Source organism: Adiantum capillus-veneris, chromosome 14 (genome assembly GCF_014529385.1).
Source record: "Adiantum capillus-veneris isolate H3 chromosome 14, ASM1452938v2, whole genome shotgun sequence".
Taxonomy (NCBI): domain Eukaryota; kingdom Viridiplantae; phylum Streptophyta; class Polypodiopsida; order Polypodiales; family Pteridaceae; genus Adiantum; species Adiantum capillus-veneris.
Window position 1 is genome coordinate 59,646,930 of NC_140944.1, and position 16,219 is coordinate 59,663,148.

Sequence of the window (16,219 nt, forward strand, 5' to 3'; positions counted from 1 at the left end):
TGCAGAAGGAAGGTGAGCCAGTAGATGCGTACATACATAAGTTCTCATTGGCATGGGAGAGGATGTGCAAGGCCTTAGCACCACAGGTACCCCCGCCTGACATGATGAAGAAGGATAGGTTCTTGGCTGGTCTTTGGGAGAATATACGTTGGAGAGTGGAGCTAAAGAAGCCTAGGACATATGAAGATGCACTAGAGGTGGCAAAGAACAAAGAGTGGAAGCTGAGGAAAATGAGCTAGTTAGGGGTGGAGCCTTCGCCCATGAGGTCTGAATTTCAGCCTATGGATTCTTTACAAGGTCACATGCAAGTTGTTCATCATGAACTAGTGGTCCTTGTTACTCCTCAGGTTATGCCAGCAGTGGTCACTACAGTAGTGCAAGATGATGGGCTAAGGCAAGACATGAGGCAAGTGGTAGATTTAATGAAGAATCTCAGCCTAAACATGCTAGGTCAAGTGGGAAATAATCGAGGTCGAGGGAGGTTTGCAAATCAGCCAGGAGGTGAAGAAAGGCCTAGGAATGGTGTTGGACAAAGCAATGGTAGGTTTTGGAGGCAGACGCCCACATGTTATAATTGTGGAGAGTTGGGCCACATCAGCCCGCAATGTGATAAGCCACCAAGGATGGGGGGAGACATGTATCCATTCCCAAGACAGGTGGTAACTAGGTCTAATGATTATGGCATCGAAATTAAGGGAGATGAAGGAACCAGTGGATTAACCCAGGAGGAAAAGGGAAAGAAAAAAGTGCTAAGTGTAGTCACCTTGGAGAAGGCATCAAAGCTAGAGGATACATTAGTGATGCCTATTGGGAAGAGGACTACAAAGGACAAGGAAGGGAGAAGTGCCTCAGGTCCTAGTAAGAAGAAGGGAAAGAGTCATGAAGGCGAGGATGTCAAGGCCAAGAGGAAAAGGAGGGCTCATCGCAAGTTTCATGTTTCAGATTTTCCACTAGGGGATGGGCAATTAAACTATGACCTGAAGGAGGATCTGACAAGCCGGAAGGCAGATGTTACTTTTGGGCAGCTTATAGAGATGGTGCCTAAACTAAAGCGACAGTGGAAGAGGATGGTTAACCCAATGGAGAAAGAGCCAGAAAGAGGTTCAGTGAAGGTGTTGGCAATGGATGAGCTATTAGACATTTGTCGAATAGTAGATGTGTGGCACAAAAGAAAAAATGTGGGACAAGGTTATGTGGATGGTGGATCCCAAATATGTGTCATAACACACTCATGTGTTGAAAAGATGGGTCTTACAGTGACTGGGGTGTCAGGCTTCTGGATCAGATTGGCAAGCCATCAAAAAGTAAAATGTTTGGGTGTTGTAAAGAGCTTAGAAGTGGAGGCATATGATGCAAAGGCAGTGGTTGATTTTCATGTGATGCCAGCAGGGTTGGGAGCATATCCTATCATACTGGGCAGACCATGGTTACGTGCAGTGGGAGCTGTTCAAGATTGGAGACGTGGTACAATTAGCCTATATGGAAAGACAGGTGCCAAGAAGCTATATAATATGGACACAAGGAAACGATTGGAGGATCTCTATGAAGATGAGGATGAGTCTAGTGATGAAGACTATTCCACAGTGTCTGACGAGGATAGTGATAGTACTACCAGCAGTGATGAAGATGCTGATGTTGCATTTCTTTTTATGGACAAAGGAATCCAGGAGTGTGGTGTAGTCGCATTTACATATGAGGTTGAAGATGAAAGTGAAGGGCCTTATGAAGTGATTGAAGGGCTGATGCAAACCAGGGTTGAATTGTCAAAGAAGCAGGAATTGATGACACAAATGATCAGTGGAGACCTCTCAACTATGGAGAAGGAGATATATTTGCAAATGCTGGCTAGTTTTCCTGATTTGTTCATAACTTTATATGAAGAGATCAGAGGGTTCAAGGGTGAAGAGATGCATATAGAGTTGAAAGAAGGTGCTAAGCCAGTGCGGCAAAGGCTAAGATGGATGGGTCGAGAGCAAATCGAAGCCTTGCGGGAAGAGGTGGACAAGTTATTGAAGGCAGGGTTCATAGTTCCTGTGGAGACCACAGAATGGATGAGTCCAGTAGTAGTCAGTCCAAAGAAGGATGGGAAGTGGAGGATTTGTGTAGATTTTAAACCCTTAAACGAAGAAACTAAGAAGAACCCATATCCTCTTTCATTCATTGATCAGATGTTGGATTCAGTGGTGGCAGGTTATGAGAGGTACAGTGTGTGTGATGGTTTTTCAGGCTATTTTCAATTGAAGATTGCTCTTAGAGACTGCATAAAGACAAATTTTATTATGCCATGGGGCTGATATTGTTACACGGTATTGCCATTGGGGTTGTCAAATGGACCATCTTTCTATTAAGAGAGAGAAAATTGGGTATTGGAACCTTTCATTGGTTGTTGTGTTAAAGCTTTTATGGATGACTTCTGTGTATACAGCAGTAGGGCTGAGCACCATGAGAAGCTGCAAATGGTATTGGCTCGATATGATGAATGTGGAGGACAACTAAATCCCAAGAAATGTCATCTAGCACAGTCAACGGTGAAGTTATTGGGCCATATGGTGTCAGAAAATGGCATTGAGGCTGATCCAGATAAGGTTAAGTCTATTATTCTTCTTCCATCACCTACGAGTATGAAGCAATTGGCAACCTTTATACACAAAGTGAAGTACATGGCACAGTTTATTCCATTGTCTTCACAGCTTCTTTATCCATTACAGCAAGTGGCAAAGCATGATCCATTGCAATGGGATGACAAGTGTGAAGAAGTGTTTCAAGAGGTAAAAGAGGTGTTAGGGGGGTTGTCAACCATGCAGGCTCCTGATTGGGAGAAAGTGTTTTATGTAAATCCATCAGTAGGGGATGATGCCATTGGAGCCATGCTATTGCAAAAGGGGAAGGGCAACCATTATATGAGGTCAGTGTATTGTGCAAGTCGAGTGAAGTTGGTAGCAGAGAGAATGAGTCTCGGAAGTAGAGCTAGTGATGGCTAGTGTAATATTTGCTTGTTGACGATTTCGTCATTAGTTGCTACCACGACCTTTTGTTTTCTTGACGAGTTATGCATTTTTGCCAAAATTAATTAATGGTACTAACATGTCAAATGTGGTGAACAAATGGGTAATTGAGCTGCAAGAGTTTGAGTTCTCTTTTCTAGTGGAAGACAGTACAAGGGCTACCCTAGCTGATTTGTTGACCTACAAGGAGAATCCCCTTATTGTTAAGGAAGAGGTGGTGAGAAAGGTAGTTGAAGAAGTGCCACATATCAGCAATGCACATGTGTTGTTCTTTGATGGTTCATATAGAAAGAGCCATGATGCAGCTTCAGGGGGTATAGCACTTTATGATCTAGAGGGGAAGCTAGTATGCAAGAGAGGGTGCAAATTGGATGCTCATAGTAACAATGAGGCTGAATATGCTACTCTGGAAGCCAGATTACACATTTGTTTGAAGCATGGGGTTCGAAGGTTGAGCATAAAAGGTGATGCCTTGTTAGTTGTGAAGCAAGGGTTGGGTGTGTGGAAGAGCAAGAACACCTCATTGAAGGAAATGTGCTTCAGAATTAAAGGCCTATTAAAAAAGTTTAAGGCATGGAGCATCATACACATTGAACGTGCTCTAAATGGAGAGGCACATGAAGCAGCTCAAAGCATGATTGGGGAGCTATTTGCGTTGAGGACCACTTTACCTCTTTATCATGGCCGGGAAATTTTGGCTCAAGAAGAGGAGTTTTTGCTAACACGAATCATTCCAAAGGAGATTCAGAAGTAGAAGAAGTATGGTTTTGTGCGTAGAGCATACATGTACAAATTGATTGGTGATGTCTTCTACATGAAAGGGGATGATCTCGTGTTGAGACGTGTACCTTGGCGGGAGAAGCTTTACAGAGTGTTGGAAGAGAATTATGAAGGAGCATGTGGTGGACATTTTCCTCTAAAGATCACCTTGCATAAGATCTTGCAAGAGGGGTATGTATGGCCTAGTTTGCACAAGGATTTTCACCATTGGTGTAGGTCTTGCAATAGGTGTCAAGCATTTGGGAAAAGAGTGTTGAAGCCAGAGCTACGAAAAACCATTATGGCTTTTGATGTGTTTGAAAAGTGGGGGATTGATGCAATAGGCCCGTTACCTATCACAAGCAGGGGCAAAAGCTATATTTTGACGACAGTGGACTATCTCTCTAGATGGGCATAGGCAATAGCAGTAAAACAGATCACTACAAAGGACGTGATGGCCCTATCCATTTTGCCAAATTACTCACTCTTTTTCTGCTATTTTGGCTGTGTAAGTTTCTCCTATGAGCGAAGTTCTTGCTCCAATTTGTGATTGTATCTGGCATATTTACCCATATTGTGTGAGGTATTTGCCCCATTGGTGTTGGCCCAAGCTGATTTGTATCTAAATATCAGAAGTTCTCCTCTTTGTAGTTGAGTTTTTTGGGTGTGTGTGTGTGTATTTCTCTGTGTGGAGTGGGCAAACGAATAGTCTCTCTCCTCTCACTCCATAAGTGTGTTCCCTGTCTCGGCCAGGTGTGTTGTGTAAGTCGAGTGGTGCCCCATAGTGTGTGTGTGTATCATCCCAAGAGTGTGTGTCGAGTCATAATAGAGGCGTTCTCTGTGTTTCCATCCCGCTCACACCGCAATGAGGCTAAAATTGCTTTGCTGCGTAAAGAGCTGGAGTCAAAAATGATGCATGAGGAAGATGATATGGACACTTTCCTTGCTAGTGTCAAGGATATCAATGAGAAACTTATTTCTACACGTGAAGTTATTTCAGACAGTTCCCTTGTGCAGACTGTTCTTGATGCCTTACCGGATTCTTACCAGACTTTTGCTAGTACTTGGAGACTTATGACCCAAGGAAATCCAGAAGTTGTCAAGTTTGATGCATTATGCACATTGCTATTGCAAGAGTCACTTTCCAGAAAAAACAGGACTAGACAACGTGCAGTTGAACAGGCTTTTATTGCTTCTCAAAGAAAGGGTGGTCCAGTAATGCAACCACTTCTTATGGTTCTGTTGCGAGTGGCAAAAATTCTGTTCCTAATGCTTCTGTTGGCAGCACTTCGTCTGGCAATTTTGGTGATAAGGGAAAAAAGAAGATGCCTTGCCATTATTGTAACCTAATGATCACTTGATCAAGTCGGGTCCTAAGTTGAAGACCAAAGAGGCTAAGAAGAAAGAGGGTGGTTCCACTGCAAATACTGGTTCCACTACAAATGCAGCCATCGTTGAGTCTTCTGTGAAAGGAGACTATGATGCTGATGTTGATGCAGAATGGGCTTTTAGCGCAGAGTGAACTTACAATCCTATTGTCCATGATGCATGCTTGTCAGTTGTGCTGCAGATTCACATGTGTGGCATTTCGACAGTGGTGCTACAAAGCACATTACCTCACATCGTGAATTGTTTACCTCTCTCGAGTCTGTCCCTCATGGGAATCCAGTCACTTGTGCCAACAACGCCACTTATCCAGTTCAGGAAGTTGGAAAGATTGTGCTCCTTGCTAATGGCAGTTCCTTCACACTTGTTGATGCACTTTATGTACCTGGGATCAATAAGAATCTCTTGTCTGTATCGGCACTTGCTAGACTTGGACTTGTAGTCAAATTTGTGGATGACAGATGTACAGTTCATGATCTCAGTTTCGGTGATGAAATTGTTGCATCTGGCCTTTTGTGCCGTGGGTTGTATAAGCTCACTTTGTATGACAAGTGTGGACATGTTTGTGAAGGCTGTATTTTGGGTAAGATGCAGCATTCTAAATTTCCAAAGGATGGTTCAGTTCGGGCCACATGCAGGTTGCAGCTTGTGCATAGTGATGTTTGTGGGCCCATTGGCAAACTCCTTCCTTGGGCAATTACTTGTACTTTGTGACTTTCATTGATTATTACTCCAGGCATGCATGGGTATTTCCGCTTAAAGCTGAAGTTTTTATGTGCTTCAAACAATTTTTGGCTATGGCTAAACATGTCTCAAAATGTACTATGGGCACCCTCCGTTCCGATCGAGGGGGGGAGTATATGTTTCATGAATTTAATGCATTTCTGGCTAGTCGTGGGATAAAACACCAATGTACAGTGCCTTATACACCTTAGCAAAATGGTGTTGCTAAGAGGAAAAACAGGTCACTGACGAAAAATGGCACGATGTATGGTCAAGAGTCAAGCTTTGCCGCATTCTTTTTGGCTTGAGGCCATCATGTGTGCCACTTATGTACTTAACAGGTGTCCTACAAAAGTTTTGCAGTCTATTACTCCATATGAAGCATGGCATGATAGAAAGCCTTCTATTGAGCACATGCGTGTTTTTGGCTGTTTGGCATATGCTTTGGTGCCACAAACACAGCGTGGAAAATTGGATGATAAGGCTGTCAAATGTATTTTTGTTGGTTATAGTGCTGAAAGAAAAGGTTACAGGTTGTATCATCCCCAAACAAAACGTATTCTGGTTTCACAGGATGTAGTGTTTGTGGAAGATTCTGTTCAGCCCTTGTTGTCATGTACTAGAGACAGTAATGTAAGCTCACAGGACATTTATGACACTTTGTGGCCTCTTTTCAGTGGTGGAAATACAAATGTAAGTTCCATTGAGGCAAATGTACAGCCTATGGGGGTTTCTGAAATTGTTCTAGATTAGCCTATTACTGATGTTGATGTACATGATATACTTGATGAGGAAAGGGCTGAAAATGAGTAGGCTAGAAGTATGCCAAAATGGCTGGTCCACACTTTGCGTGACAGTAAATTGGATGCACCTTTGTCTAGCCGTACTCATTCAGGCTCTCGCCATGCATCTTATGCATCAGATTGTTATGCTTTGGCTATGTCTATCTTACATGATGTTGAGGAGCCTCTATCTTTTGATGAAGCACAAAATTCAAAAAATTGGATGGCTGCCATGCAATCATAATATGATGCACTTATAGAAAATGACACATGGACTTTATGTGATTTTCCTCCTGGCAAAAAGGCCATTGGTACGAAGTGGGTTTACAAGTTGAAACGCAAGCCGTATGGTGAGATCGACCGCCATAAGGCTCGACTTGTTGCAAAGGGTTATGCACAGCAAAAAGGCATAGATTATGAAGAGACCTTTGATCCCACTTGTCGTATGACTACTGTGCGTTTTCTATGTGCATTGGCAGCTCATTTTGGTTGGGATGTATTTCAATCAGACATTGTTACTTCTTTCTTGAATGGTGACATATTTGAGGAAGTTCATGTAACGCAGCCTCGCGGTTTTGTCATAAAAGGACAAGAGGACAAAGTGTGCAAATGTAACAAGGCTTTGTATGGGTTGAAGCAATCTCCTCGTGCTTGGTATGAGAAAGCTAACACTCATTTGGTTAAATGAGGCTTTCATAATAGTCCAACAGAAAACACATTGTATGTAAAGCGTGAGGGTGATGTACTTCTCATTGTGGTTCTTTATGTCGATGATTTGCTGATCACTGGACCAAATGAGAGACATATTGCTGAATTTAAGGCTGATTTGAATTCTACTTTCAAGATGAAAGATTTGGGGCTGTTGCATCATTACTTGGGTATACAATTTAAGCAGTGTGATGGTGGTATTGCTTTGTGTCAGAAAAGTTACATAGAAACATTGATATGTAAGTTTGGACTTGAGGATTGCAAACCTATTGCCAGTCCCATGGAAACAGGTTTGATGTTGAGTCTATATGATGCTGGCGATCTTGCTGATGTCACTCTTTACCAAACTACTGTTGGCTACCAGATATTCAGTTTGCAGTCTCACAGGTCAGCAGATTTATGCATAGCCTAGGGTTCAAGCATTGGCAGGCTGTCAAGAGGATTTTCCGCTACCTTAGTGGCACTTTACATCTTGGCTTCTTTTATCCCAAGGGGGATCATTGCCGCCAGACTTACATGCTTTTTTGGACTCAGATTGGGCTGGTTGTGTTGACACGTGAGTGTTCACAAGTGGTTTTTGTTTCATGCTTGGCAGTTCATGTATATCATGGTTGAGCAAGAAGCAACCTAATGTGGACACTTCGAGTTGTGAGTCTGAGTACAGGGCAGTCTTCACAGCTATGGTTGAGTGTGTATGGCTCAGCCGCCGCCTTATGGCTGATTTGGGTGTTGGACAGGACACTGTAAACACTATCTACACTGACAGTCAGAGCGCATTGGCAATTGCAAGGAACCCAGTTTTTCATGCTCGCACAAAGCACATTGAGGTGCATTACCACTATGTCAGGGAGAGGCTCTCAGTAGGAGAGATCAGCTTGGCATATGTGCCAACACAACACAACCTTGCAGATCTTTTCACAAAGGCATTGTCTCATGATAAGCTTGAAGCTTTGCGCAAAGCTTTGGGCTTACTCCCCTTTGTGGACTGATCATGTCCTCAGGGCATGGCACTTCCCTTTACTCATGTGCCAGCTCTCGTTCACCGCATCACTCCAAGGGGGATTTGTTACCATATACATGTGGTAGGACGTGATGTGTGTGAACACATTAGGACCGCCGGGGCATTTTTTCCCTCTTTAGGAGGTTTTTTCCCCCGTGCATTGTATATACGCCCATCACTCTAGGGCTATCTATCTTTCCATTGCACACTAAGTAATATACTCTCTATTGTGTGCCTTGAGCATCCTTCGTCTTCTCCAAGCTGTGTGCCTTTCTCTGCAACCGTAATTCAAACAGAATCGATTTTTACTAATTTCTCTGATTTTTAATGATGAAAATTGGAAAAATCAGTAATTTCTAGAACCTTAGGATAAGAAAGTCTTTATTGATAATAATTACTTAAACCATCCAATTTTACTTAACTAATTAAATTCCTAGTGTAATCTTTTAGAGCCTGTAACTTTTCTAGATTTTATCAGAATTTTGTTTTGAAAATTTCTAGCCCGGGGTTTGCTGTGCTTAAGATTCCAAAAATACCAATATTTGCCAACAGTCGGACAGTTCTACATTGCTTTTTCAATAATCATATCAGTTTGATTAGGCTTTATACAATCTTTAAGGTTTCAGAAAATAGAAACCTTACAGCTTTAAAGCACTCTCATTCCCTCGCCTTTCCCATATTTTAACTCTACTCCTGTCTATCCTATACATCCTCCAACATATCCCTGTAGGGGATCTCCACATTGATCCAGCTTGCTTTCCCTCCTATCCCGTCCATAACTCCTGGTGATATTTGCACAGTCTGCCTCATGCCAGTATTGCAACGTTTGGGTCTGAGTTGTTCACTAATGGTCTCTCAAGGAACCTCCTGCACGACATGATAGGATATAGTTGCAGAGTCTGCCTAAGGCTTGTTTTGGGTCGTTCAATTTTGAAGGATTCAATGACTTGTGCACAGTCTCTCAAGTTTGGTACTAATCTTTTTAAACAAAAGATGAGTCTTATTGCTGAAGGTCATGAAGATACTTTAAAGGAGAGCCCAAGTGAGAACCTCTTGGTTGCTGCCATGGATGGTGGGGACATGGAAGTGTACTCAAAGGCATATGAAATATTCAATCCTTTCTTTGATCTTGCAGTTATGCTAGACAAATTGAAGGACTTTTTGTCAGAGGAAGTCAAAGATTTTGAAGAGGAAATTGAGGGTAAGTGTTTGGTGTTGGATGGCAAGACTTATTGTCATCTAACTGAATTAACTACCAACTCAAGTGAGAAAGGCAAAGTAACAAGGAGATTAGGAATATTTTCCAAGAAGAATTTTTTGTTTGTCCACGAACCAATTCTTATCCTGTCCATTCAAAAGACTTGCAACCTTAAGTTCCAAAAGAAGTTGGCTTTCTTTTATTTTTTTTCCTTAAAGTTGATATGCAAGGCAAAGGTGATGAAGTGAAAGATACAAACAAAGAGGGAAAAAATAAAAATGTTTCTACAGTCTCGCAGCTTGAGAAAAGTGAAGTTCTAGAGGAGGAGAAATTGATGCTGTAGCTGAGGAGCAGGAGGGTTCAAATTTTGATGTTGCTCAATTTAGAGCTAGTACTGTCATTGATGAGCCCACAGAGGAGGTAGAGTTATCAGAGTCCTCCCTTACTGTTCCAAGCCTTCCTACTTCTATATCAATGGAAAAGAGTATATCCCTCTCCACCATATTCAATGTCTGCTTAATATCAGGGAGGACTAATGTATTGCAACTATTTCTAGATCTTCTGAGGTGGCCAAAGACTTCATTGATACAGAAGAAGAGTCAAAAGAGGAGTTTTTGGCACTTGATCTACAAACATCCGATAAATTATTTCTTCCTTCTCCTGATGCACTTGCTCTATGCATGAAAAGAGTGGAAGAGGAGAAACCTACTCGCAAAGATGAGGATTTTGAGAAGAAGCTTGTTGAGCTTGGTATCCAATCTTTTGGTAGAGACTTTAAGTTAAAGGAAGTTGAACAAAGAGAGATGGTTGGATCATGAAATCTCCTTCAAGAAAAAGTCATTGCCAAGGATGAGTTGCAAAAGGTAGATTAGTTTCACCTTGATCTCCCTTCCTATAATCTTCCTTTTTTTTCAAGTTTGTTTTAATTAATCATTTCTTTTTGTTTTGCAGACTGAATACCTTGACAAAGGCAATTTTCTTGGGAGAGATAAATGCTTGAGAGGAAAAGCAGTAGAGGGAGCTTCCAGAAGGGATGACTCCTCTCTCATGCACTACATGCCTACATTGGATAGTGCCACCTTCTATGCTTTTTACATGCTGTATTCTAAAGATCTTGAGTTGCCGATATTTGCCCTGAAGATATTGTCATGGTTTTGATGGTACACTCCCCTTCAAATCAATGCAAACAAGATCATGCTACTTGAGAGAGCTGCAACACTTAGAATATTTGGATATGCTATAGGATTCAATGCGTCAAGAATGGGATATTTTCTTTGCTACTCTAGTTATGCAGAGGTAGTTGAGGAGACAAATGTCAACCTTCTTGGGGGCTATAGAAGAAGAAATTTTTTGAGATATAGGGGTGACATGCCTAGTGATACCAAAAGAATAAAAAACTGATGTAAAATTGACAATATTTTGCGTAAAAATATATTGTTTGCTTTTGGATCTTTTTGAAAGACTTGGTACAAAGTTTAAAAGTGAAGCATTAATCTGCATTTGTGGTTGATAAGTATGGTTTTTTTATCTCATCCATTGTAATTGCCTCCTATAGAACCAATTGAATAACTCCTTTAGTGCATTGCTCCTTCTTTGTCCCCCTCCCTTTCTCGTACATCTGAAAAATGAAGTCCTCGCTTGATAGTGAGATTTTTCCATTCCTTGAGTATTCCATGTTACAAGGTGTCCTTGTTTTGAAAATATGGTCCATGTAGGTACAAAATATGTTTTTTTTTTTTTCAAAAGTTAGTTGAACTCATAGGATAAAATGTAAAAAACTATCCAAACTTTAAGAAGTAATTGGATAATCACCAAGTAATATGTGATGTCTTTTTCTCCCCAAGCATCTGTGATAGAAGTTATTAAAAACTTTATTGCCTTCTTAAAGTCATCTGCATAAGTAGTAGAGCTAACTTATTGTCTCAAAACTTTTAAAAAATTGTCGAGCTTCTTCCACACTTCCATGTGTTGTCTACATCTAGTCTACGTTTGACATTGGTTGTTTACATAAAGATTCAATAGTTCCACATAGCGTCAACTTGTTTGTTGTCATGGTTGCTCAAAAAACTTCTGGATTTTGCTCCACCCATTGAAACATCTTGAAAAACATCACTCGTTCCTTTTGAGAGAGTAGGACCTTTTTTTAGATGCACTTGACCACCATGAAAACCCATTCGAGAGAGCAAAGCCTTGCATTTTTCTATGCACTCCTCTTCAAGTTTACTCGGCTTAATAGAATATGCATAGTCAAGATGGAGTCTAAGAAATTTATCCAAGATTCTAATCTCTGCATGCATTAAACCTATATGTACATTTTTAATTCTATTGCTACAATTGGATCCCAAATCATAGAAGATGATGGGTAGTCGATGACGTTCAAAATATTTCTTGTGGTGGTTTTCCAACCTCATGTTTTGCAAACCATCCTTTTGTTCCAATGCTTGCCATGCAATACAGACATGGATACTTGGTATTGACACCTCCACTACACCAAACATGCACTTGAGTGCCTTAAGGTCGGCACTCAAGTTCCATTCTAGAATGAAGTCACCCATGCCATCTCCATGGAGTTGTTTACTTGCATTTTGGTCATGTGTAACAGAAGAGATGTCGGTTTGCAAAAAGAGCCATTTCAATGTATCGTGGTTTTCTGTTGGTATTGGAGCTGCTCCAATCCACCATAGCTCCATTTTTTATTGAGTTTTGTGGCATGGGGAATCAAGCTTACCTTGGATATAATCCAAAGCTCTATTCATTAGGGATATGGATACTCTTTTCATTTTTTGACATTTTTTAATTTGAGCCTCATCTAATTTCATAACAAATATAAGTTTTCCTTCACAATCTACTTCTCGCATTTTATAGTATCTCACCATAGCATATTGAACAGTTTTTATACTCCTCCAAATGTTATTAAAAACATTATACTCAAAAGAAGATTTTTTCTTCTGTTTTTCGTATGGCATCGTTCCCTCTATATGATAGTACTCTCCAAAATGTTCAGGTATTTCTTTGTTTAGAGTCCTTACTTTCCAACATTGTGAGGCCTAGGCATTCAAAATCTTTAATCTTGTAATACTTAAGGACCTGAAACCAGGTTTTAGAGATAGCCATATAACCCCTTCTACTCACCCCCACTGTGTCACAAACCTCTTACATTTGAGAAGGTTGGACCAATAAACCCATATCTTTCAATAAATTTTGAAATACCAATTTCTTTTTGATTCGATTTTTGGGAAGTTTCAAAATGTTACTCTTGTTCATTGCCTCATTCAAGAATCTCACCCTTTCTTGAACATTGGACATATCAAATCCTAAAAGGCCGGTCACATGTTCTCTAGTAATCTTTAACCTTTTTTTTTTCTTTGTCCAGAACCTTTTGTTAAGTTTACTACATCTCTCGTTCGTTTTTCTCGTGCTCTTAATCCTATTGGATTTTCTTTTAAAGTATGAAGCTGATGATTTCGATTTGGTTTTCAAGTTCTAAAATTCTTGTTGACAAATCAGTTTGAAGATATTGAAGGTAATGTGTATGATTAATGTGTAAATCAAATAGCCTAGAACTATATCCTTGTAAGCCATCAATCCCCTCTCAAATCAATGACAAGCGTACACATGATATGAGGTGTGTGAAAAGATGCATACCTTCTAATGCTGGGATCTGGTGGATATTAGCTCCCATCTGTCCATAGGTCAATGTGTTTATTTCCCTCATTGCGAAGTTTTTGTGCTTCATTTGCATTTGTTACTGGTCTTTGATAGGCCCTCCATGTAGTAGCATACTCACTCCAAGAGGTTGTGTGCTCTTGTGATGCTTTTAGCGACGGAAATACATTGGGTTTTTATAACCCTCGGCGTCGCTAAGAGCGTCGCTAACAGTGTCGATACGGGAACGTCGCTATAAGAGTTGCTATAACAGTCACTATAAGCGTCACTATAATCATCGCTACATAGAGACGCCTATAGCAACGATTATAGTGACGTTTGCAGGCCATCTATAGCGACGTTTATAGCGACGCTGCAGAGCCTTATATAGCGACATTCATAGCGACGCCCGAGAGGAGATTTTTTTGGTGGCAGGGCATTCACCCATCAACCATATTGAATGTTTCATTAATTGATTCACCTTTGAAAAAAAATGCAAAGGTAGATATAGACCCAAAATAGTCACCCACAAGACAATATAACCATTAACTCCATCATCCATAGTACGTATTGTTTGTAAAATAAAGATACAAAACTGACAAGCGTGAATTGATGAAAGTAAATCAATGACAATTGTACACATAGGCAAAATCACTTGGTTGTTAAACTTTGCAAATGTAATAGTTACAAACCATTGTCATTATTGAAAAAATATACATGGTTTTCAAAAAGATGTATAAAAGTCGTCTCATGATACATAAGCTATGAAAAAAAGAAACTAATTCTATCTAGCTATGGCTAAACTGACGTCGTCTAATCAGACGTTGTCAGGAGTTTTTTTGAGCAAGGGATTGCGCATATGTACATACACATGCATGGTGCATCGAATAAAGGTTTGCCCATTTTCCATAGCCAGGTGGTTACGTGGGGCCCACTTGTGTACAGGTAGGACACCATGTACATAGTGCATCGATTTTCACTATTACTAGTACCAGTGTGTTTTTTCTACAACAATGAGGAGTTGGTAGTGCTTAAAACTTCTTGAGGAAGCTATCCGCGGGCTGACGACATGAGGTAAGCAGGTGCGTCAGAGGGCATCTAGTGGCGTCAGGAGGCCGAATGGGGTCAAGACGTGCACGTGGATAAGTACGGACACGACGTGGATGTTTTCTTGTGATAATTATGCAGAAAGGTCATCATGAGGACCACTTTTTGGGGCCACTCCACGTGGTGGTGAGATGCATTATTGGAAAAAAGCTGAGTGCCAGGTGTGCGAATGATGCAAAAAGGTGACAACTATGCACTGCGAGGTCAGTTTTTGGCCTGTTCGGGATCCGTTTGAGGTCATCTAAAAGGCCAAGGGTTCCCAACTAATAAAGCTAAGTGTGGGAACTAAAACAACTGAGAGAAGACAAGAAAAAACGTGGAGAAGAGAGGAGGAACAACCGCAACTGTGTTTTTGCCATTTTGGAGCCTGTTTTGGCCGTAAATTGCTCATCGGAGGTCGGATTTGAGCACTTTGACATTGTAGACTAGGGTTTTGGGCCGTTCCGGACGCAATGGCGCTGTCCATTTTGCCAAATTCCTCACTCTTTTTCTGCTGTTTTTCTGTGTAATCTTCTCCGGTGAGTGAAGCCTCTGCTTAACTTTGTGGTTGTATCTGGTGTATTTCCTCAATACTGTGTAAACTATTTGACCCATTGGTGTTGGGCTGAGCTTCATTGAGTCTAAAAAACAGCAATTTGCTTCCTTTGATCGGAATTGAGAGTGTGTGTGTGAGTGTGTGAGTGTGTATGTGTGAGTGTTGAGTGGGCAAGTGGGAAATCTCTCTCTCTTCTCACTCCGTCTGTGTGTTTCCTGTCTCGGCCAGGCTGGTTGTGTAAGCCGAGTGGTGCCCCATAATGTGTGTGTGTATCATCCCAAGAGAGTGTGTCGGGTCATTATAGAGGCGTTGTGTGTGTTTCCATCCCGCTCACATTCTTTTGGTGCCCCCATTGAGGATCTTCTTCGAGTACCTTCTGCTTCGAGCTTCGAGCTTCAAGATTCGGGGCTATAGGTTACAGGTTACAGGTTATAGGTTACAGGGATAGGTACAGGTACAGGTGATTCACACAGGTACCGGTAGCTGGAGTACTGTGATATTCTAGCAGTGATGTCACTTGCAATTGTTGTGGGTATGCATCACTTGACGCCTATTTGAGCGCATTGTCTGCTGGATTGTACGTTACTTGTGGAAACTGCCATTGTACGCATTTGTGGAGCCATACTTGGTTGTATTTGGCAGCCCCAGCCATTTCTGAGACTTGGTCTGGAAGATAGTCATTTCTGAGACTTGACTATACGCGATTTGCATTAGCCTTCGTGTGAGGGTCGATAGCATGAGGTTTTTATTGAGCTGGGGGATTCTCAAATGTGGAGATCCTTTCGGTGATACAGGTAGCTGGAGCACCCTTTTTGTGACCTCGCCATAGGCTATGTACTAGTGAGTCCTATTTGATGCTCGGGTTCTATTGTTGACAGTTTATGGATATATATACAGCCTATATTTTGGGTTCCTACTGCTCTACTTCTAGGGAAACTGTGTCAAAATTTTTCCAAGTTATGATGGCTGGTTTCTTGGTCTTTTGAGCCATTTATGCTGTTATGCTGCTGAAATTTTGGCAAAATCAGAGGTTAAGTCAGGTGTGCCTTCTTGGGAGCTTCATGGTTGGCTTTAATGGATGATCAAAATGGCCTTCAATTCACTCCATTTCATTTAACTCAAAGAATCCAGATAAATGTTCATGTGTCCAAAAAAAAAAAAATTTAGCAGCGCATAGTCTTTATGTTTGGGCCAAGAAGATTACGAGAGATCTTGGAATGTCCTTTGCCTGTTGTAATTCTGATGATCAACTATGAAAACTCATTTGATGTGCATGTGTTTGTCCTTATCTAAAGTTGAGCTCCATTGAAGTTTCTGGGGATTGGGTAGTCAAAAGTTTTGGGTTCTTGCACGTGTGTTCAAAGGGGTTCT